The 22,305-nt window shown below is 44.3% G+C and overlaps 1 protein-coding gene across 7 annotated transcripts in view; it reads right to left on the minus strand.

The window, feature by feature from the left end:
• Positions 1-22,305, minus strand: part of CDH12 (cadherin 12) — a 987,186-nt gene that overhangs the window by 675,922 nt on the left and 288,959 nt on the right. For 2 of the 7 annotated variants that reach the window (XM_053248994.1, XM_053248993.1), the window contains exon 1: positions 21,021-21,359. The exons of the other annotated variants lie outside the window; for them this stretch is intronic. The gene's annotated coding sequence lies outside the window, so the exon portion shown is untranslated. Of the gene's footprint in view, positions 1-21,020; positions 21,360-22,305 lie in introns of those variants that run through there. 7 annotated transcript variants of the gene reach the window in all.

The following is a 22,305-nucleotide window of genomic DNA, read 5'->3' on the forward strand; positions in this document are numbered from 1 at the left end:
TTCTCTGTGTACACCGCTTTGGAAACTTATGTTGAAAAGCGATATATAAATATTTGTTGTTGTTGTTTTTGTTGTGGCCTGACCACATGTGATAAAGAATGTTTAATTTTTGTGTGAACTGCTTTGGGATTGTTTTAATGAAAGGCGGTATAGAAATTTAACAATCAATCAATCACTCAGTCAATCAAACGTATGTGTGGCATGAGTACACATGGCCTTCCCTTTCCTTTAGGCATGCTTGGGCATTGTTTTCTAGCTGCACAGGAGGATAGTAGTTCATCCAACCACCTCTTTGCATGCACGAGAAAGACCAGTTTAAACCAGGGTTTCAGCACATGTGAGGAGTGGTTAGGATTTTAGATTGTGCGCGCTTTGGGGATGGGGAATCATTTTATTCCTTTTTCTGTATAAACCATTGAGAACTTTTTTAAAATGAAAAGCAGTGTACAAATATTCTTAAAATATTAATCATGACATGTTGTCCACCTTCTGCGGCAGAGGAAAGGATTGCACACACACAGTATGCATGTGTCATTATTGCTTATGGTTGCACTAGACAATGAAGCATTGTCCAAACCAGCCCTAGGAAGGATGAATAAAATTAATCCCAGAACAGAATTAATTCCAGAAATTAATGCCAGTACAGTTTGTTGCCTCCATTTATTCTCATTCTCCAGCCCCCACCCCCACCCCCCAGCCGGGGTTACTGTTGCACATGTGATTGATAGAACACTGCAAAAATATCTTTCTTGAAGTAATCATAGATTTGGCTGCATCAAGAGAATCTTAATGCAACCAAATATACAAATGCATTAAGGTAGGGGTGTGTGTGTGTGTGAGTGAGAGAGCGAGAAAGAGAGAGAGAGAGAGAAACTGGGTTGCCATATTCAAGCTTCCCAAATCCGGGAAGCCTAATTTGCATATTATGCAAATTGTGTTGCAACTAATTTGCATAAAAGGCAAAATATGAAAGTTGACTGCTACACTGTGCAGTGTCTCCCCTCTGGACATCAACCAACTGTTGGGGAATTATCTTTTAATTGACCATTTCAGGCAGCATTTAATTCATGGGTAACTTAAATATCCCAACACTTTCTAATATATCAGTTTAATGTTTAGCCTTATCTAATAGGATGTGTGCAATGCTGTCATAGATTCTCTCATGATTTGTTTAAAACAATAACAACAGAGTTTCCCATAGCCTTTTAAGGAGTCTGACCATTGGTCTATCTAGCTCAGCAGATCTCCAAGGTTTCAGGCATAAGACTTGCCCTACCTAGAGATGCCAGGGATTGAACCGGGGACCTTCCACATGGAGGGCAGATGTTCTACCACTTCTATGGCCCCAAAGGCCAGTTCAAAAGCTTTCTGGTCACTTGAAATATACAAATACTATAGTTAAGCATGAAAGAGAAATAACACCCCAAAGCGACCCAGGCTTTGGCAACCTTTCAGAAGAAGGGAATCCCACAGATGGAGGCAGCAACTCAGAACACCTCTTTACATTCCCTTCCTGTTCAAACTGGGTTCACAGAGGAAATAATCAAGGCGGGGAGGGGATATTTTGAGGAGATCTAAAATATTTTATAGATTTAGCCCCACCGTCTTTCTTTTCCTCCTGAGGGGAATTTCTTTCCAGTCCAATCCTCGCACGTGCCCCACCCAACAGGGGAGGAAGATCTAGAGCAGCAGCAGCAACTGCCATGGGATGGGAGAGAGAGGGCCAGGGAAAGAGACCCCCCCTGCCCCTCCCTCCTCCAGGTTGAAAGGAGATGATGGAGGGGAGGCTGGGAAGGTGCAGAAGGTCGGGAAAGGAAAATCAAAGCTGGTTGGTTGGGAGAATAAACTTCCCATTGATTTGCCTCTTCCATCTCACACCCCTCCCTTTCTTTTTCTGCACTTTTGGGCTTGAGAGGCTGAAAAAGGGAAGGAAGCACACCACTCAGCAGCAGTACTTTCACCTCCAAAAGAGCGAGTGAGAGGGAAAGAGCCATCACTGTTGGAGGCATTATGTGATTCACTGTTCACTCCGTGCGTTGGGCACTCACCTAGGGATGATAGCGGAGGCGGTTGGTGAGGGGCATGTGTGCAGCTACTGCTGCCTACAGGGAAGTGGAAGGGGCGGCAGCGGAGACCCAATTGTGGCTGCCGCCACCGCCAGCCTGCTCCTCCACTCAGCTCATGCTCCTGTGACTCATGACATTGTCATGTGCCGTACACTGTGAACTGCACAGGCACATGGCACACAGAAGCAGCTGGGCAGACAGGAGGAAGCTGCTCTCAGCTCTCCTGGCCAGCTTCAGAGATGCTCAGGCACTGTGGAGAAAATCCGGGCAAACCGGCCGGCATGGGTCAAATCTGGGTGAAATCCAGGAGCAGGGCAGAAGAACCCAAATCTGGGTGCTACCTGGAATTCCGGGGGACATGGCAACAATTACATACAATGACATCAGGATTTATTTTCTGCAGTGTGTTATCAATGCGCAGATGTGTAGCTTTCATAAATAAATGGCGGGAGGGAGCAGAAGACATGAATGAACTGAAGGAAATGAAAGCTGTGGACAGCACATTGTTTAAAATAAAACCTGAAATGATGGGAAAGTCCTAATTTATCAGTTTCTGAAAGACCAGGTAATTCAGAATTCCAAAAATCCTGGGGAAAATTTGGATGAAGAGAATTCCAAAAACTTCCATATCTTTAAGAAGGTTAATCATTCTCACCTGTTCACTTGTGGTAATTAACACCAGGTAACCAGACAGAAAATCATTTGGAAATGACAAGAAAGCTGGTTCTTTTGTTTGTTCTTTCAGGCCATCAGCATGTCACAAGGGACTAACAGAGGTGTGCAGACAATGCTGCTAGTAAAAGCCTGGGGGCTACTAATGTTTGTGGAGAGTGAATGTGGCATAGTGGCTAAAATGTCACGATGGAGAGATCCAGCTTTAAATCTCACCTAGGGCCAAACTAAATATGATTTTAAACACATCATCTGGCACTGAATGGGCCAGTGATGGTGGTGGAGGGGGGCTTTAACTTTTTGCCCAAACACAATCCCAATCCAAATTTGGAGCCCCTCAATTGTGGTTGTTGTTTTTTTTTACCTAGGAAGAAAAATGCAATTGATACCAAGGCTGTTTTTCTCCCAGGGAAAGCAGCCATGGGGGCAAATCTCTATGGGGCAAATGGCTGAAGTCCCCTTTTTTGTCACTACAGTGGTCTCAATCCCAATCACTCCATTAGGTCATTCACACAGTCAAAAATTGTGTTCTACCCAGGTTTGGGGGCTGTGCGTGTCCCCAATTTTCAGTTGTGTGGAAGCAAAGTAGAAGGAAAACCTGGGTGGAAGTAATTGTATGGAAGCAAGGTAGGAGGAAAAGCTACTCCTGCCTGAGAGTAGCTTGAGACCCATGCCATTGCTTTCGGCTTCTCTGCAAAATCTGCAAACTTGTCACAGTGCAACAGGAAGCATTCTTTGGGGTTATTATAGCTGGACGTCAAGTTGGTAAGGGATTGAGGCCTTCTGCAATTTTGTTGTTGTTGTATTAAGTGTCCTCTGTGCCAGCAGAAGGGGATGCAGGGGTATGTTTCTTATATTTATTCATTTACTTCATTTGCATCTTGCTGCCTCCAAAGATGAGGTCCCAAGGTCAATCCCTGCAGCCTCTCCAGGTAGGACTAGGAAGGACTCCTGGCTTGAGACCTTGGCGAGCCGGTGCTGATCAATGTTGACAGTACTGAGCTGGATGGATCAATGGTCTGGCTCAGTGTAAAGCAGCTTCCAATGTCCCTTTCTTCCAAGGAGCTCAAGGCAATGTACTTCTCCCCTGATTTTATCCACACAACAACCCTGTGAGGTGGGTTAGGCTGAGAGAGAGTGGCTCACCCAAGTTCACCAACTGAGCTTCATGTCTTAGTGGAGATTTGAGTCCAGGGCTTCGTAGGGAAGAGAACTGGTCATGGGGAGAGAGCTGGTCTTGTGGTAGCAAGCATGACTTATCCCCTTAAGCTAAGCAGGATCCACCCTGGTTGCATATGAAAGGGAGATTAGAAGTGTGAGCACTGTAAGATATTCCCCTCAGGGGATGGAGCCGCTCTGGGAAGACCATCTAGGCTCCAAGTTCCTTCCCTGGCATCTCCAAGATAGGGCTGAGAGAGATTCCTACCCACAACCTTGGAGAAGCCACTGCCAGTCTGTGTAGACAATACTGAGCGAGATGGACCTATGGTCTGACTCAGTATATGGCAGCTTCCTATGTTCCTACTCGGGTTTTCCTCCTACTTTGCTTCCACACAATCACTTCTACCTAGGTTTTCCTCTTACCTTGCTTCCACACAACCAAAAATTGGGAGCACACACAGCTCCCAAACCTGGGTAGAACACAGTTTTTGATTGTGTAAATTACCTCCATGATTTATAAATGAGGGGGGGGGGGAGAACAAATGACATGCTTAAATACACATTTGATAAGATGATAAAGCCATTTTCATGGCTCAGGGAATGAATACACTCTTTGAGGCTCTTCTCACGATCGGTGAGAAGAGCCTCTAGGGGGGTTGCGAGGAGAGTGGGCTAAGACAGTCAGTCTGCTCTGGGCGGCTGCAGTTTTCGCCCGCACAACTGCCGGGCCTGTTATGGAGCTGGCAGAGGATGGAAGGATTGGGGGCCGCGTGGCCCCCGGAAGCTCCAGTATGCCCTGTGCGAGTACGCAGGGCATACTGGTGAGACCCCAAAGCCGGGAGGCTGCTTTTAAGCCTCTCGGTTGGGGGTCTCCTTGTGAGTAGCTGCAGTGCGGCTATTCACGATTTAAAAAATGATTTTAAAAATGATTTTAAAAACCCGGGCATGCAGCCAAGCCTGGTGGTTCACATGGACTGAAAAAATTGGGCTAGGATCCCTTAGCCCGATTTTTGCAGTCCGTGTGAATAGCCTCTCTGTCTAACTTACTTACTAATATAAGGAGGCTATTCACACGATGGGACAAAATCGGGCTAGCCTCCGCTCGCCTGATTTCATCTCATTGTGAGAACCACCAGGCTCGGCTGCGAGTCCGGGGGTTCTTAAGCAGGTCACCCACTTATGTAGCCTGGCACTTAAACCGGGTTTGCAGAGCGAGCGCTCCGCAAACCCGTTGTTCCTTCTGATGAGTTGCCATGTGCGGTTCCGCGGCACAGATACTCATGAGGAGACCCCTGGCCAGGAGGCTGAAAAGCAGTATCCCAGCTCAGGGGCCTCTCCAGCATGCTGGAGCTTCCAGGGGCCATGTGGCGCCCAAACTCCCCAGCCCCGGCCGGCTCTGTGATGGAGCTGGCAGTTGTGTGGGTGGCTGCTGCGGCTGCCCAGAGCAGGCTGCTGCTCATCTGCGGGGAGAGTGGGCTAAGCCCACTCTCTCTACAAACCCCCTAGAGACTCTTCTCATGAATCATGAGAAGAGCCTCAAGGAGTTGTGAGGATAATATTGTGCAATGGGGGAACCAAGCGCATTGTCCCAAGCTCCTCAGAGGAAGGGCAAGATAAAAATGTGGATCATTATTATTATTTAAGATGGGGTTACATTTTTAAAAAAAAAATTAAATTTTTATTAATTTTAACAATAATAACATTAACATTCACAACAAATAAACAAATATGGACTTCCCGCTCACACCTCCTCGTGAATCATCAACTACAGAATAAGACGGGGTTACATTCTTTATAAGGTTGGACTGGGGACCACTCTTGTGTTGCCCCAGCTTCTCGAGCTCCAATGGTGCAACATCGTCCTCAAGGAAGTTTTCTGAGCCACAACTCTATCAAAATTTATGTCTGGAAGTCTTAAATTCACTGTGGCCAACTTGGCAAAATTCAGTTCATCAAAATACAGGTATCCAAACTCCAATCCTGAACCTACAGTTGCCACTATGTAGCCTGAAGTGAAAGAGAAAGGGACTTTGGGGATGACTTCTCGGGCAAAACGTCCAGGAATTTTGAGGAAAGCCAAAGGCAATTTGGTAAGGCAAGCAAAATTCCTCAGGAAGTTCTGCACATATGCAAGAAGTTACTAGATTTATCCTAAAACAAAAATCAAAGTGAATTGGGGAGATTCCTGTATTGCTTATACCTCAAGACATTCTCGAGGGAATTTTTCCAAGTTTTTGGAGGAAGTTCACATAAAATCAGAAATGTGTTTTTAGTTCCTAAGGTGCTTGATGTAGGAAAGAAAGGAATACTGGCGGGGGCGGGGTGGGGGATAGCATGTTTTCCCTCCCAGTTCTGAAATCTTTATGCAGTTGCCACTAATAGAAAACAGTCATTTTTGTGCATTTTCCCCAAGCACATAAAAACAATGTTCCACACTTTCAAGTATACAGAAAGTGAATGTAGAAGCTTTATTACCATTTATCTGGTGGGTTATAAAATTGGTAACATGTTATCTACTGGAACACACATGGACCTGAATGGATGCTGGACTAATTAATTCCCCCTGGCATTTTCTCTGGACTCCAGTCTCAAATGTAGTATTATAATGCCTGTTATTTTTACCTGCCTGCGGCTAACCTGCATACTGACAAGAAGGTAAACTTAATGTAGCCATTTTCTCCTCACCTCTAACATCTGTTTTTCTTTTCAAACAAGTCACTCATTTAGGGGCTTATCAGTGAACAGCCCTGAAGCAAAGATGATCTGTCACCTGACATTATAGAACAGCTTCTAGATAAAAAGTTGCAAAAGAAAAACCATCTGCAAAAGAAAGAAAAAACTTGAAGTTGAAGGCAGCTGAACCAAGAGTTACACCAACAGACCATTTAAAATAGATGTTTGGTCTGCAGGAAAGCATGAACTCTTCAGTTGATCACAAGATCTGTGCATCAACATATGTTCAGTGGCGTAGCCAGAGAAGTAGGGGTACATGTTCACCCCAATCCCTGACAACCTTGCTGGTTTTTTGGTGCACGTGGCCACAGCCCTGGAGGGCCCACTTGAGCTCTCTGGAGCTCATTTGCAGCTCGCATTTGTTTCCTGGGTACATGTATTTTTAATATTATTTTCCTTTCTCTCTCTCTCAAGCAAGGGAGTAAATGAATGAAACACGCACCCAGCAACAGAAATAGCTGGGAAATGAGCTTTGGGAGGGAGAAGCTGGACGGCTTGAGTTCTTTGAAATCCATCTGCCCTGTTATAGCTCTGCCCTTGCATGCGTTCCATGTTGTGCAATAGGAACCTCATTGACTCATCTGGGCAGAATTACACATTTCACATTTCTGTATCATGTGTAGTTCTGCCCTGAGTTTAGTAAACTTCCTGATGTTGTGAGCAACCAGGATTCAGAGCCCTCCGGGTACAGAAGAGAAGAGGGAAGTAGAATAACAGCCCTTGCGGCTAGCAGACAGTATGAAGCCTCTGGATTCTCTAAGCCTGGTATAAATAAAAAGAGCCTCACCTTCTGCCCTTGACTGTTTTTGGGTTTTTTAAACATTTTATATCTGCAAGGATATAAAATTTTAACATTTTATATCCTTATCTACAAGGAGCCCAGAGCGGTGTACTACATAACAAAGGAGTGCCCCCTGAACTCTAGACTACAGTTTCTAGCCTCAGTAACTGAATTTAGGGACTCAGCACTGAAGAACACAACTGCCCAGTCTAGATTTTAGAAAATGCAGCCACAGCCCTGGATTTGTCTGAGAGTGTGTGCCAGTCTACATACTGAACTGTGATGCTAGACTTTGTATACACAGCACATATGATGGCCAGCAGATATACACACGGGGATGCACCTGCATATAGGCTAAGCATGTGGTGGGAAATGTTGTGAAAGTGTATGTGTGTGCAAGAATGTAAGGAATACACACTGGGGAGGGGATGGAATGTGAATGAGAAGTGAAATAAACATTTACAAATATTCAATGCCTGCCAACATTTCAAGCCTTGAATGAGAATTCTGAAACTTGACTCTACATGCTAGCAATATTAGTGAGTATTAGTGAACTGTACCAGAGATCTTTAGCAGAAGAAGGAATTGCATGCTGAATGGGTCCCAAATGAAGATAAAATGAAATGAGACCAGAATTGCCTTGCTGGATCAGACCAATGAGGTCTGTGTGCAGCTATCATGCAAAACTTGAGAGATTGCCCACTATATATTAAAATTAAGCTTTGGAAAATGCTTATAAAGGTATTTAGCTATAAAATATGTCATTAGCTTTCATGACTAGAACACAAGATGAATGGCTAAGGAGCAACACTGCAAGTGGCTGCCTCTGAAGTATTTACAATTGTCTTTGGTAACATCATGCAAATCAATATTCACCTTTGAAAAAGTGGATGTTTACATTAAAAGACAGGGAAGATATTTTACCATCCCTCAGTCCACCTAAAAATGTACTGAATTCAGTAGTAGAGCCTAGTGTTCAGTGTTGTTGACTGCAACTCCCATAATCCCCAAACAAAAGCTGGGCATCCTGGGAGTCAACAACATCTGGGAATCCCTGTTAGAGGGAACACTGCTGGTGTTACCTCCACAAAAAACTCCATCCGAAACTTCTAACCAGTATATTAAAATTGGCCCTGTAGTTAAAGCTGGATTCAAGGCAAACTGGGAAGGGTCTTGTTCAGTAAGGCAATGACAGGGCTGGACCATAGGTAGCCAAGGCAGACCCAGACATGAGTACTATAAGGATCAGGTACTGGCATAGCCAAGGAGCAAAGAACCATTGGTACAAGGTTCAAGACACAATGCAGAATGGAGTTGTCCAAAACAGAGTCATTCATTGGTCAGGGTCAAAGCCAGGTTACCTCTCTAAATGGCGATAAATGCAGAAAGGCAGAGAAAGAGCTGTTTTAGAAACAGATGCAAGGAGGTAACAAGCCAAATACACAAGGTTCAACTAGACTATTGCCCAGGCAAAGTCACAAGTCTGACTTGGATACATTCAGAGCTAGGTCCAGTCAGAGAAAACCAATCAGCTATCATGAAGGGATGGAATTATGCTGAAGTATTGCCACTTTTGCCCTCTGCTCTACAATCCTGCATGGCCTAACATAGGGGGCATCAGTGCACAGATCAGGAAGGTTCTGGTTCACATTTCAAGATAAATTGAAGAATTTTATTAAGGTTAGCAACTTTTCTTAGGTAGGCCTCATACATCCATTAGGGGTGTGCATTTTGGAATTTTCTTGTTTTGATTTGTATCCGAATCGAAACACCCCCGTTTTGTTTTGTACCCAAATTTGATGAATCCAAATCAGCCCTGTTTTGTTTTGTAGCCGAATTTTCCGAATCTGAATTGATTTGGATTTTTTAAAAGGGTCCCAGGGCAAAAAGAGTGGGGGGTGGTGGTAGCGTCCAATGGGTGGAAGCTAGCAGCCAAATTTCAAAATAATTAGGCAAAGGGCTGGTGTTTTGTGAATTTTTTAAGTTTACACATCTTTAAGAATATTACCATAGGGAATAATGGAGATTCCAGCAAATGTATCGCTTCAAATCAAGGGGAAAGGGATGACCCAGAGCGGAGTGTGGTGGGTGGTAGTGCCCAATGGGGGCAAGGAAACTTCCAGAATTATTTCAAAGAAATTGGGCAAAGGGCTGATCTTTTGTGATTTGATGAAGTTTACATGTCTAAGATTTCTCCCATAGGGAATAATGGAGGTTTAGGTTTCAGCAGCCCCATAATTCCACTTGGGGGCACTGGGGTTGCCCAGAGTGAGGGGTTGTGTAGTGCACATAAGGTGTCAACCACCCCCATACCCACAAGCCTGTGGGGTACTGGGTTTTGTTGTTTCTGAGGTGTTCATTGTAGATTCTCTGGTAGCATATGAGATTTTCAGTGAAAAACAAGAATCCACTCTCATATGGTACCAGAAAATCTACACTCAGAACACCACAGAATCAACAGAACCCAGCACCCCATGGGTTAGCAATCCTTCCCCTGGCCAATGTGGGGTCAGTAAAGAGTGGCAAGAAGCAAAAGAGCCAATGGGGAACAAGGAGGGAATTGTCAGCAGGTCAGCCCATGATTTAGGTCACCGATCAGAAGGCTGGAAGGGTAGGAAATTCAAAGAGATGTCAAACACAAAATAGAGACTGACTCAGAGATCACCACAAAATGGAGGTCTGAAACAACAAAACGTTTTGTAGCCGAAACAGGGACGTTTTGTTTTGTATACAAAACTTTTGGATCTGGAAAATGGGTGTTTTGTTTTGTCTACAAAACACCCGAAACAGGCTGTTTTGGGTACAAAACGTTTTGTTTCCGAAACGTTTCGCACATCCCTAACATCCATGGCTGCTACCAATTTTATCTGGAGTGAAATCTGCGCAGTGATTGCCCCAGAAAAAACTGACAATGGGCACAGAAGGGGCAATGTGCATGTATGGGTGAGCAATCTGTGTCCCACATATTAGATTTCTGAAACAGAAATGGATTGCAGATGGGGGGGGGCTTTCCCCCCTAGAGCCACCTTTGAATCTGAGACAGATTTAAAGTGTCCTCCTCAATACAGCTATAAGAAGTTTGAATTTTTTTCCCCAAAGGCCTAGGAGGGAGCTATTATGAAATGAAGTACTGAACACTTCCTGGAAGACAGACGGAGTGGGAAGCAGTGTGTCCACACAGTGAAATATGTACCTGTACAATCATCACCATCTACAAGGGGACAAAATATAAGTTTTTCAGGCACTTGAAGTGCTCTTCACATAGGAATCTGAGATGGCTCAAAGCCACTTTATTTATTTATTTTTACATTTATATCATGCTCTTCCTCCAAGGAGCCCAGAATGGTGTACGTGATTATGTTTATCCTCATAACAACCCTGTGAGGTACGTTGGGCTGAGAGATACATGACTAACACAGAGTCACCCAGTGAGCATCGTGGCTGAATGAGGATTTGAACTCGGGTCATCCCAGCCCTAGTCCAACACGCTAATCACTAGAGCATGCTGGTTTCACCTTCCAATAGCACAACCCAATCCACTTACATTCTCCTCCAGCTTGCTTTTTTCCTCCATGTAATCTAACATAATCACAGATCAGGTATTCCAACCTCACAGAAACATGGCTTTCTGTGAGTTTGGAATATGTGGTTTTTTTAAAAAATGACTATATTAATGAAATTTCTTGTGTGGAGACAGGAAATATCTCATAGGAATATAGAAAGCTGCTTTATACCACATCAGACCATTGGTCCATCTGGCTCAGTATTGTCTACATTGAGTGGTAGCAGTTTCACCAAGGTTTCAGGCAGGAGACTTTCCCTACCCCACCTGGAGATGTTCAGGATTGATCCTGGGAATGTCTACATGCTAAGCAGATGCTCTACCACTTAGCTATGGCTCCATCCCCATACACATAATAGTGCAGTGTCATTATCTGAAATGTCCCTAATAGCAGTAAAGCAAAAAAGAATTAAGAATTGCGGTTATTTTTAATGAGGGTACCCCAAGGCTAGCGGGCAGATATAATGAAATCCCAAGTCCAAATGAATAGTCAGAGTAGGCTGTGTGGATTCTTGGAAAAATCTTGGATTTTTCTGAGCATATATAGCACTGTAACTAATAAAAGTATTAGAGATGGAAACCCCAATATCCAGGACAGGCATGATGACTTGATTATCATCCCTACTTTCTTGAATTCATGTATTTGCACTGAGATGTAGCCTGTCAGATGTAGCAGTCAGATAAGATGGGAAGAAGATTCCACTTAGTGAGGGCAAGGTACTGGAATGACAAGACGGAAGAAAAATGGTCTTACAATAATTTAAATTACATTTTATTTCAGTATTTTCTACCTTTTGGGGAAATGTGAACATGAATAGTACTGACAACATATATAATTAACTTTTAGGTGCAAACTATTCATGGCATGTAAAAGTGTATAACAGGTCAGAAGAAGAGAAGTGAGGGGAGCTGGCACTTAGTTCTTTCCCCACAAGTGTCTCTGCCCTGACACAGATTTTTAAAAGATGAGTAACATGTATTTAAAATACCATGGGAGGGGATTAGCTTTGGGGCGGATAGTTTGGAGCTGGGAAAGAATTATGTGTCCAATTCTTTGTGCTTCCTTTCCTTGAAAAGGACCAATATATTACAGTTACATGCCTTTTTGTGTAATGTAAAGTAGGGGTATGCACAAATGGTTCGGCATGGAACCAGTTCACCTCGAACCAGGACGGTTTGAAGGTTCGATCATGGACTGAATAAGGGGCAGTTTGGTCCATGATCGAACCAAACAAGGCCCAGTTCTGTGCTGAATGGGCAGCCTGGTGTGGTGAGAAAGGTACTTTAAAGGCCCTGTTACCACCAAGTTTGCTGACCACACCACCACTTTCCCCTCCCCAGCACAGGACATAACGGAAATGCACACGCTCCTGCCTCTTTTACCAAGCTGCCCAGTTGGCGATGGCTTGGTAAAAGAGGCAGGAATGTGTGTGCTTCTGTTATGGCCTACGTTGGGGGGGGGGCATGTGGCGGTGTGGGCAGCAAGCTTGGCAGTAAGAGGGCCTTTTAACTATTTCTCTCGCCAACTCCCCAGAGCCAGGGTTCCCCACCCCTATAATCATAAAGGGAAATCCTCACTGGATTCCCCTTTACAAATACTGCTGCCCAAACCACCAAACCAGTTCAATTGAACAGACCAGACTGACCAGTCAGTTTGATCGAACCACTTTGGCACAATGTGGTTCAGTTCAAATTGGTATCAAGCTGAATTTTTTGGTTTGTGCACACCCCTAATGTATAGTTCAGAGCTCCACATTCTAGCTTGCAGTATTTTTCTACAACCTCAGTATGCATCAGTATGGTTTGAATGTATGTGGCACAGAGCAGGAATATTTCCCCTCTTTCACTACATACTTGCCTGCAGTCACAAATCGACTCTAATCCACATTAATGATTGCAACTGTACAATTCTGTATATTGTAAGTCACTGGTCAGGTTTATGTTACCCAAGGGATTAGGTTGTCTTTTCGAGTCCAGTATACCCATGGCAGATCCATAATACTCAATAAATCCCCAGCACATTAGCCCATGTAACGGGGGGGGGGGCGGAATACAGCCTACAATCAGACTGAATTATTAGCTTGCCATAAGGAAAGAGCAGCAAAGATCAAAAGGCCAACACCATGGATGCCTGTAAGGCAGGAATTGAATTAAGTATGGCATACACGGATGACAAGTCAGCAAACTACGTTACATGCTACAGTTAAGTTACTAATTTTTTTCTGTCAAATAGCTAACACAGAATGGCATTTTACAAACAGGCATATATACAAGAACTCTTATCTTGCCTTTTCCTCATATATGTTAAGGGATTGAAACATATCGCTCCTTGGAACAGCAGCAGCTTTAGTACTTCATGCCCTAGTACAGGAGTTCCCACCCTTGGGACCCTAGATGTTGTTGGACTACAACTCCCATCATCTCCAGCCTCAGTGGCCATCAGCATTAGAAACTGGTGAGAATATTACCTCCATGTTATGAAAACTTCCGTGTGCTGATTGTTGCCCATCAAGCTACTTTTAAGCGCATGGAAGCAGGCCAGGCCAGTTGCAAGGACTAGGAGGGAGCTATTATGAAATGAAGGACCGAATACTTCCTGGAAGACAGACGGAGTGGGAAGCAGTGTGTCCACACAGTGAAATATGTACCTGTACAATCATCACCATCTACAAGGGGACAAAATATAAGTTTTCCAGGCACTTGACGTGCTCTCCACATATGAATCTGAGATGGCTCAAAGCCACTTTATTTGTTTGTTTGTTTGTATCATGCTCTTCCTCTAAGGAGCCCAGAGTACATTGTTATGTTTATCCTCACAACAACCCTGTAAAGTAGGTTAGGCTGAGAGATACATGATGACTAACACAGAGTCACTCAGTAAGCGTCATGGATGAAAGGGGATTTGAACTCGGGTTACCGGGTCCTAGTCCAACACACTAATCACTAGAGCATGCTGGTTTCACCTTCCAATAGCACAACCCAATCCACTTACATTCTCCTCCAGCTTGCTTTTTTCCTCCATGTAATCTAACATAATCACAGATCAGGTATTCCAACCACACAGAAACATGGTTAACAGGGGCGGGGCGGCAGGGAATAATGGTACAAAATTCATTGCAAAATATGGACATTTATCAGTGGTGGGCTTAAATACATGGATACACAATACCCTAGAAAATCAAGTTTCATTATAGAGAGCCTAGCTCTTCCCCCTCCCCCCCTTATGGTGTGTTTCCCCCTGAATTGCAAGACAAGTATATGAAAAGATGTCCTGGCAAGCTGCCAGTGCCCTGTACCAGCTGCACTGCCAGGTGGGACATTATGCTGTTTGACAGAAAAACCGCCGTTCAAGTGCCTAATTCCATTGTTTGCTTGCGGCAGGAGGTGTGATTTTTTGAAGGGTTAGTGGGTAAGTTAGGAGCAATTAATCCTTGTGTCAGGCAAGACTGCAGTTGCAAGTCTTGTTAGTGGCTGCTAAAAAAAACACAAAACCAAAAACCGCCTTTGCATTCCTTGATTCTTTTGGATTTTAAGTATGATGAAGGATAATGCCTTTTTCTCCCAAGCTGCTGAAGTCCTTGTATTAGAGAGGTTCCCTAACGAGAAAAATGGAAGTTACTGGAAGACAGGAAGAATATGAGGCAGATCTTCATATCTCTAAAGATTGGAGTGTGCAAAAAGGGATAAACGGAGGGATAATTTTAACTTAACCAGAAATCCCTCTGGTTCTACAGATATAGATATATGCCTTACAGATATAGATATATGCCAATCTGCAAAGACTTAAAACAAGCATTTCGTGAAAGGATAAGATTTCCGAGCCCCAGGTGTAGAGTTCACAGATCTTGATTATTTCAGTCACAAAACTAGGGTGGCCATGTGGAGCAAGAATGGATAATGCTCGATCAGACCTAAAACTTTCAGAGACCTGAGTCTTCGATGTGGTCTCAAAGCATATGATCCAGCAACCTGGCTGAAGTTATGTCTGGCCAGTGTCTGGATGGAATGCAACCACTTACACCACTTTAAGAAGCAGGATGGGATATATATTGTAATAAATAAATGATGGCATTAGGACTCATTTCAAATATTAACCTACAGTTGTATGAATATAGGGCTCAGGGTCCCAATTGCATGTAAAGAGCCCTCAACACTTGTAGACATGGGACTTTTAAAGATGTTTTAATGAATGAGTATAGATCTGGGGAAGGGATGCTTATTCTGAGGGGGAAAGCCCTGTAAGCTCATTAGGTCCAGGGTCCAGAATTACTTAGCTGCACCTCTGATGACAGGCTGCATAATCAATGCCTACCAATGTTCTTCAATTAATCAAAGGTTAGCTGGCACCTAAGACAGTCATGAAGGTCTGCAATGAGACAATTTTTGCATATGAAAAATCTGGGATAATCAGAGATGACAAAACAATAGCATGTTTTTAAGATGCTAGATACTGCGGAAGAAAATGAGGAGCATCATATGATTAAGGAATATTGCAGTGTATAGCCACCGTGTCTGGTCCATAGAGTGTTGTTTTTATTAACAACAGAGTTCACAAGAGAACACACTTCAGGTAGCATCCATCTTGTGGCTCACAGTTCACAAACTGAAGAAGAAACACACTAAGTATACTCAGCCCACTAGACACAGAGACCCCCACTGAGCATGCTCAACAACCCAAGTTAGACAATTGGAAGTCTAGAGATAAGACTCCTAAACTACAGAAACACTACAGTCCTCCCCCACTGTTTAACACAAGTACCCCACAAGGGAGAAAGAGGAAACAAAAACAAACAAAAAGAGCACATGGATAAAGAACAAACCCTAAACATGCATGCATTAAAACACAAGTTAACCAGGCTTCAAGTCCAGTCTCTGCCTTGAATTGGAGTGGCACAGAGGTACTGCAACAGAGGCTGGGGCATTTTTGGATTTGGTTCAGGTATCCAGAGCAGAATATCATTTGGCCAACCTGGCTGAGGAAAAACTTCTGACACATATTGATGTTCTGAAGTGACCACAGGCGGATGTACAACCGGGGTGCACCTAGGTAATTGGGGCACCTGCAACACTGCCGCTGTGATGCCCCCCTGCCACAAGGCCCCCCAAACCTGCTTTTGGGGGGCCTCCTGCAGCCACCCCGTCCCCGCCCCACTGCGCCAAACCTCTGTGTTCCCCCCATTATGTAAGCCGCCATGTGTATGGCCGAGGGGGGGCAGCCAGGGGGGTGAGCCAAGCTGCCCCCTGCCCCCCTTCCCCGCAGCGGCAGACAGAGAGACCGCTGAGCCTGTCCATTCGGCCCAGCAGCTCTTGATAACTGTGAGGCGCTTCAGCATGTCTCCACAGTTGAAATAGATCATCGCAAGCCCGTGATATCCGGCCACACGCATGGTGGCTTAAATTATGAAGAAAGAAAACAGTGGTGTGGTGTGGCAGTCACGGGGTGGCTGCAGGAGGCCCCCCAGACCTTGGAGGCCACAGACCGGGGCCCCAAGGTCTGGGGGTAAGAGCACCTCACTGTACAACAGAATCAGGAACATAAAAGAATGGCTACTCAGTAGTATGCAGTGGTTGCTGTTGAGCCTACACAGATACTGGAACAGGAACGTCCACACTCTGGCCATTAGTAGGTGCCAACCACCTGAAGTACAAATGTACTTGATTGGAATGCCACTGGATGCGCCCACCATCTGTTAATTCTACCCACCACGAAGAAGGTCCTGCTTGTGCAACAATGTGACCAGTGAGCCAATGGCCCTGACCACCCTGCTGCACTTCAGTCTCCTTACCTGAGCTGGATACCTGAGGGACTGCCGGTTCCCAAATGTTTCTGCTCATTTGACAAGGTCATCAGAAGGGGGCCTGCTCCATGTGCCAACAATGAGGGAGGCTGACATGTCATGTTCACGGGACAGGGTGTGTTCAGTCATTGCCCCGAGATTTGGAATGCTCTCCCAGTTGGCCTCAGCTCCCCAGTCTCCATCACAGTTTTTAGAAAGCAAGTAAAATCTTGACTTATTACCCAGGCTTTTAAATGAGTGTCTTGTTTGCTGCTGCTTTGTATCTTATGATTATATTGTAAATGGTTTTTAAACTTTTAATTAGATTTGTGTTTTTATATCTATATATTTAATTCTTCTACACATACCCATAGCTAATCCCATGTGTGGCAGCTCTTGCGAGAGTTCATGAGTGAGCTGATGATTTGAGACGGGACGGCCAGCCTGGGGGAAAAACAACAGAAAGCGGCAGCCCGGTGAACGGATGGCCACGGTGTGTGGGGAGAAGCAATAGCCCAGAAAATGGCCGGCTGCCAGAACAGGGGGAAGAGAAGCGGCGGCCCAGCAAATGGCTGACCACAGGGGTGGGAAGGGCAGGGGCCCAACAAACAGCTGGCCATCGGGAGAGGACTAGGGGTGCAGATGCTCTGCGCCAGGTCAGCTAGTTTCATTTTAATTCTTGTGTAGTTTTTTATGCTTTTATATTGTTTTTAAATGTTTTGTAAACTGCCTTGAGATTATTTTAATAAAAGGAAGTATAAAAACCTAACAATAAATAAATAAAATAAAAAATTGCGTCCCTTGGCAAAATTTTGTGCAAAGACAGCATCACCCACGGTCAGAACCTGTGCACCCACCATGCAATCATAGTTATTCTGTTGTTTGCCTGATTTTTGCACAGGGATGCAATAAATCCAAGTGGAATTGTAATTGATGACCCATCAGCAACTCTGCTACTGACCTGCCAGTGGTGCTCTGGGGTGTGATTTGATACTGAAGAAGAAATTGGGCCAGTTTGGTCTCCAAGCTTCTGAGTGTCATCCTTTTAAGCCCCTCCTTGATGGTTTGAACAGCTTTCCACTAACCCATTAGAAGCAGGGTGGTAAGAGGCAATTCATATGTGTTGGAGATTGTTTTTGTTCATAAAGTTCATTTGCAAACTGAACTCATTTGCAAACTGGGGACCATTATCACTCACTACTGTTTCAAGCAGTCTAAAAATAGGAGAAATAATGCAAAGTCTATAAGTTGTGGCTTCAGTTGTAGACAAAGTCATGTGGTGGGCCTCAATCCATCTGGAATGGGCATCAACTATGATGAGGAACATCTTGTCCAGGAAAGGTCCAACATGATCTATGTGAAGCCTTGACCAAGGATGCTGTGGCCATTCCCAATGAAATAAGGGCACCTTTGGAAGAGCTTGTGTGGCAAGTCCCACACTGTCTGACTACTGTCTCATTTCCCTGGTCCATTCCAGGCCATGAAATATAACTGTGGGCAAATGCCTTCATATGCACAATGTCTGGATGCCCTTCATGCAACACTGTCGGAAATACAGGTTGACACTTTGGGGGAATAACTATCTATGAACTTGTGATGAAATGCCCCTATTGAACACTCAAAGAATCTCGACTTTGCCAGTATGGTTGTAGGGCAGTGTCCCCCATATCTTTCCATCCTACAGACATCATTCTCTGAACTCTAGACAACAGAGGATCTGCACTAGTGTCTTGCTAGATTATAGCAGCATGCATGGAAACAGTGGACATCATCTCAATAAGGAGGACAGTTTCCATAGGTTGAGGTAAAACTTTGGGCATATCTGGCAGAGGAAGTCTACTAAGGACATCAAAGTGACCCATGGCTGGCCATGATTTATATTCAAAATGGTAATCATAAGCTGACAGTGTCAAAAGCCCATCTTTAGATCCTGGATGAAGCCAGCGAAGACACCAGCTAATCTTCTCCAAATAGACCCAGCAGTGGTTTGTGGTCTGAGGGAAGGACAAAAGGTCTGCCAAACAGATATGAATTTAATTTTTTAACCCCACAAACTGCTGCTAGCCCTTCACACTCCAACTGTGAGTAGTTCTTTTCTGCCGGAGCCAATGATCTAGACACCTAACTAATGGGAAGCTTTGAACCATCTGGCATCTCTAGTCCATCACCACCCCCACACCATATGGCAAAGCGTCAAGGGACAAGACAAGTTCTTTTTTATATATCATAATGAATGAGGGTGGAGAATGTTAACAGCTTCTTGGTCTCTGAGAAGGCAGCTGCCTGTGCTGGCTTCCACTGGAATTTCACACCCTTATGCAAAAGGACATGCAATGAAGCTAGAACTGATGAGAAATTGGCAGGAATTTACTATAATAATTAAGAAAACCCAGGAAAGCCTTCAGTTCAGATGCAAAACATGGGGGTGGTGCCCCAGTTATGCCCCTTACCTTTTTCTCAACCGGGTGTAACCACACTGCAACAATTTTATGCCCCAGGTAGACAACTTCCAGGGACTGGAAAATGCATTTGTCCCTCTTGAGGTCCATCCCAGCCAATGAGAGATGGTCAGCACCTTGTCTAAGTTTTGCAAATGTTCCGCCTCCGTCTCCCCTCTTACCAAACTATCATCCAAGAATTCACAAACTTGAGAGACATGCCCTGTAATTAAGTATCCATAGCCCTCTGGAAAAGATCTGAGGCCACTAAAATGCAAGCAATAGTAGCGAAACCGTTTTCTCTTTCTTTCTTTCTTTCTTACACTTATATCCCGCTTTTCCTCCGAGGAGCTCATATAAGGTTATTTTTATCCTCACAACAACCCTCTGAGGTAGGTTATTTAGGAATATTGATTGTCACATAAGGTTTGGAACCGTCATTCAGAGGGATCTGAAGATATGCATCACTCAGATCAATCTTTGTGAATTTTCCCCACCAGCTAGGGTACTATAGAGACCTTTAGTCCTGGCAATTTGGTAAGGATCACACTTGGCCACTTGATTTACTATGATTTTATAGTGCCACAGATCCACAAATGACCATCTGATTTCAAAACTGGAACAATAGGTGTGGCCGAGTATGAGAACTGGACTAGTTCAATAATGCCTTAGACTTGTAGATGATCTAATTATTGGTGCACTTTGTCACTCAGGGCATGTGGTACCGGACAAGGCTTGAAGAATAGAGGCTTGGCCTCTGGGCCCACGGGGATTTTGGCTGCGATTCCATGTAGGGTTCCTAGCTCCTCCTTGAATAAGTCATGGTGTTTCACTAGGATTGCTTCTGTCCCAGGCAAGCCAACATAATGTCAGACAGTTCAATTCAAATGTAATGCTCATATCCAGTCCCAACCCATGAATTTAAGGCCATGGCCCTTGGCCACCAGCAATGGGATCTTGGACATCTATGACATGTGTTCCACACAAACACAGATCCTGCCCTGCACAGGAACTGTATCCACTGAATAGGTGCATAGCACCACCACAGCAGACCCTATCTGAGACCTTTCACTATGTGGACATAAAGTTTTGATAGGTGGCATCACTAATGATGGAACATGAAGCATCTGTGTCCATTCCATAGTCAGTCTGTGTCTCTCAATCGAAACTTCCACCAGTATTGGGTCCTCCTGGGGGCCATCTGCTACCATGTTAAAAATGGTGCACACTTCCTTGATGTGGTCACTGGTCTCCTCAACTTGGTGGAGTCCCTTCCTCTTGCCCCTTTTTGCTGCACCCACTGAGTGTGGCAAACCTAGATGAGGTGACCCTGTTTCATACAATTCCAGCACTCACTGGTTACTCCCACAGCCATCATGATTACCCCCACAGTAGAAACAAGGTGCCCTACTGGGAGGAGCACTGATCATCAGAAAAAACCTAAGGTGGCAACGCATCTGACATCTCATGGACTGGGGCAGTGAAGACCTGGGCCTCCTAAACTGGGTTGCCCTCCCCCTCTACACTCCATATCTCCAAAACATGGCGGGCAGCCATTTCCATGCCTTCTGCAATATCCAAGGCCTTTTAAAAATCTAAAGCAGGATCCACTAACAAGCACCTCAGGATCCTTCATTAACGCCACACACAAGCCAATCTTGTAGCATAGAGTTCAAATTATCTCCAAAATGCACTGCTTAGAGGAGCGGCACGGTTTGGCTACAAAGACCGCCAGGACATCCCTGGCTAGTGCACACAACTATTGAACTTAAAATGCTGAACAATCTCAGAAGGCTTGGGAAGAAAATGATCAGTTAAAACAGCACTCACATCTTCAAAAGATTTGTCTGTAGGTTTTTCAGGGGCTACCAAACTTCTAAGGAGGCCGTAAGTCTTTGCTCCACAAACACAGGATTGCACTTTTCTTGATGGCCTCAGTAACATTATTAGCAAGAAAATATTGTGAGTGCCTCTCAGAATACTGCACCCAATCTTCATGGAACTCTTCAAACTCTCTCGTAACCCTAAAAGTAGCCATGTTGGTCACTTAGGCTTACATTCTTTCACCTCATCACCATTGTAATGCATAGCCACCATGTCTGATCCAGACAATGTTGTTTTTGTTAACAGAGGAGTTCACAAGAGCACACACTTCAGACAGTATCCACCTTGTGGCTCACAGCTCATAAACTGAAGAAGAAACACACTGAGCATGCTCAGCCCTCCAGACAAAGAGAAGCCCCACTGAGCATGCTCAACAACCAAAGTAGTTAGACTACTAACAGTCTAGAAGTAAGACTCCTAAACTACAGAAACACTTCAAACATGATAATGATTAGAAGGAAGAAACTGAAAACAAAAGCTGTACCACACACAGAGCGAAGGCCTATACCAAGATACAACTATCTGATATTCTGCTATTAAATTAAAGAGAGAGGAAGTTGTGATGCTATGGGTACAGTTGTTATATTATTTGGGTGGTGTTGGGGGAACATCACCACACTTGATTGGTTTTTTTTTTTTTAAGTAGATGAACATGGTTAAGGGTCAGAAGCTCAGACCTGAAATCAGTTTTATATGCATGTATTCTGTGTGAAGTTGCCTTTGAAGACTGGAAAATGCAGCTGGAAAAGAAAATGGCAGTCCTAGTTAACAGAAACGCACCTCAGGGAGTATATTATAGCTCTGCTGAAAGTGCTGAACAGCATTAGATCTCAATTACTTTCCAAGCAAAGTTTAACATGCTGATGTTAAACCTAAACCATTTGGGTCTGGCGTATCTTAGGGAATACTTTCTCTTCTACCTGCCTCCTATGTTCCACAATTGTGAGATGAATCCTGTTTTGATGAAAGATTTGACTGAAGTTGTTGGCTGACTTCCTCAGTGGTGGCACCTTTCTTGTGGAACTCCCCGAAGTTCAACAAGACTGCCTGATTATGGCCTTTAGAATACCAGAGGCCATTTTATTCAGATAGTCCTCCTGAAAATTCATTGTGGCCCAAGCCTTTTGTGATCTTAATGGGAAATGAAATCAGCAGTGATGATTTTTAAGAAACCATGATAAAGTTGCCTTTGGGGGTTTTGTTGTTGTTGTTTGTTTTGTTTTTTTGACTA

This window comes from Hemicordylus capensis, chromosome 4 (assembly GCF_027244095.1).
Source record: "Hemicordylus capensis ecotype Gifberg chromosome 4, rHemCap1.1.pri, whole genome shotgun sequence".
In the NCBI taxonomy this organism is placed as follows: Eukaryota; Metazoa; Chordata; class Lepidosauria; order Squamata; family Cordylidae; genus Hemicordylus; species Hemicordylus capensis.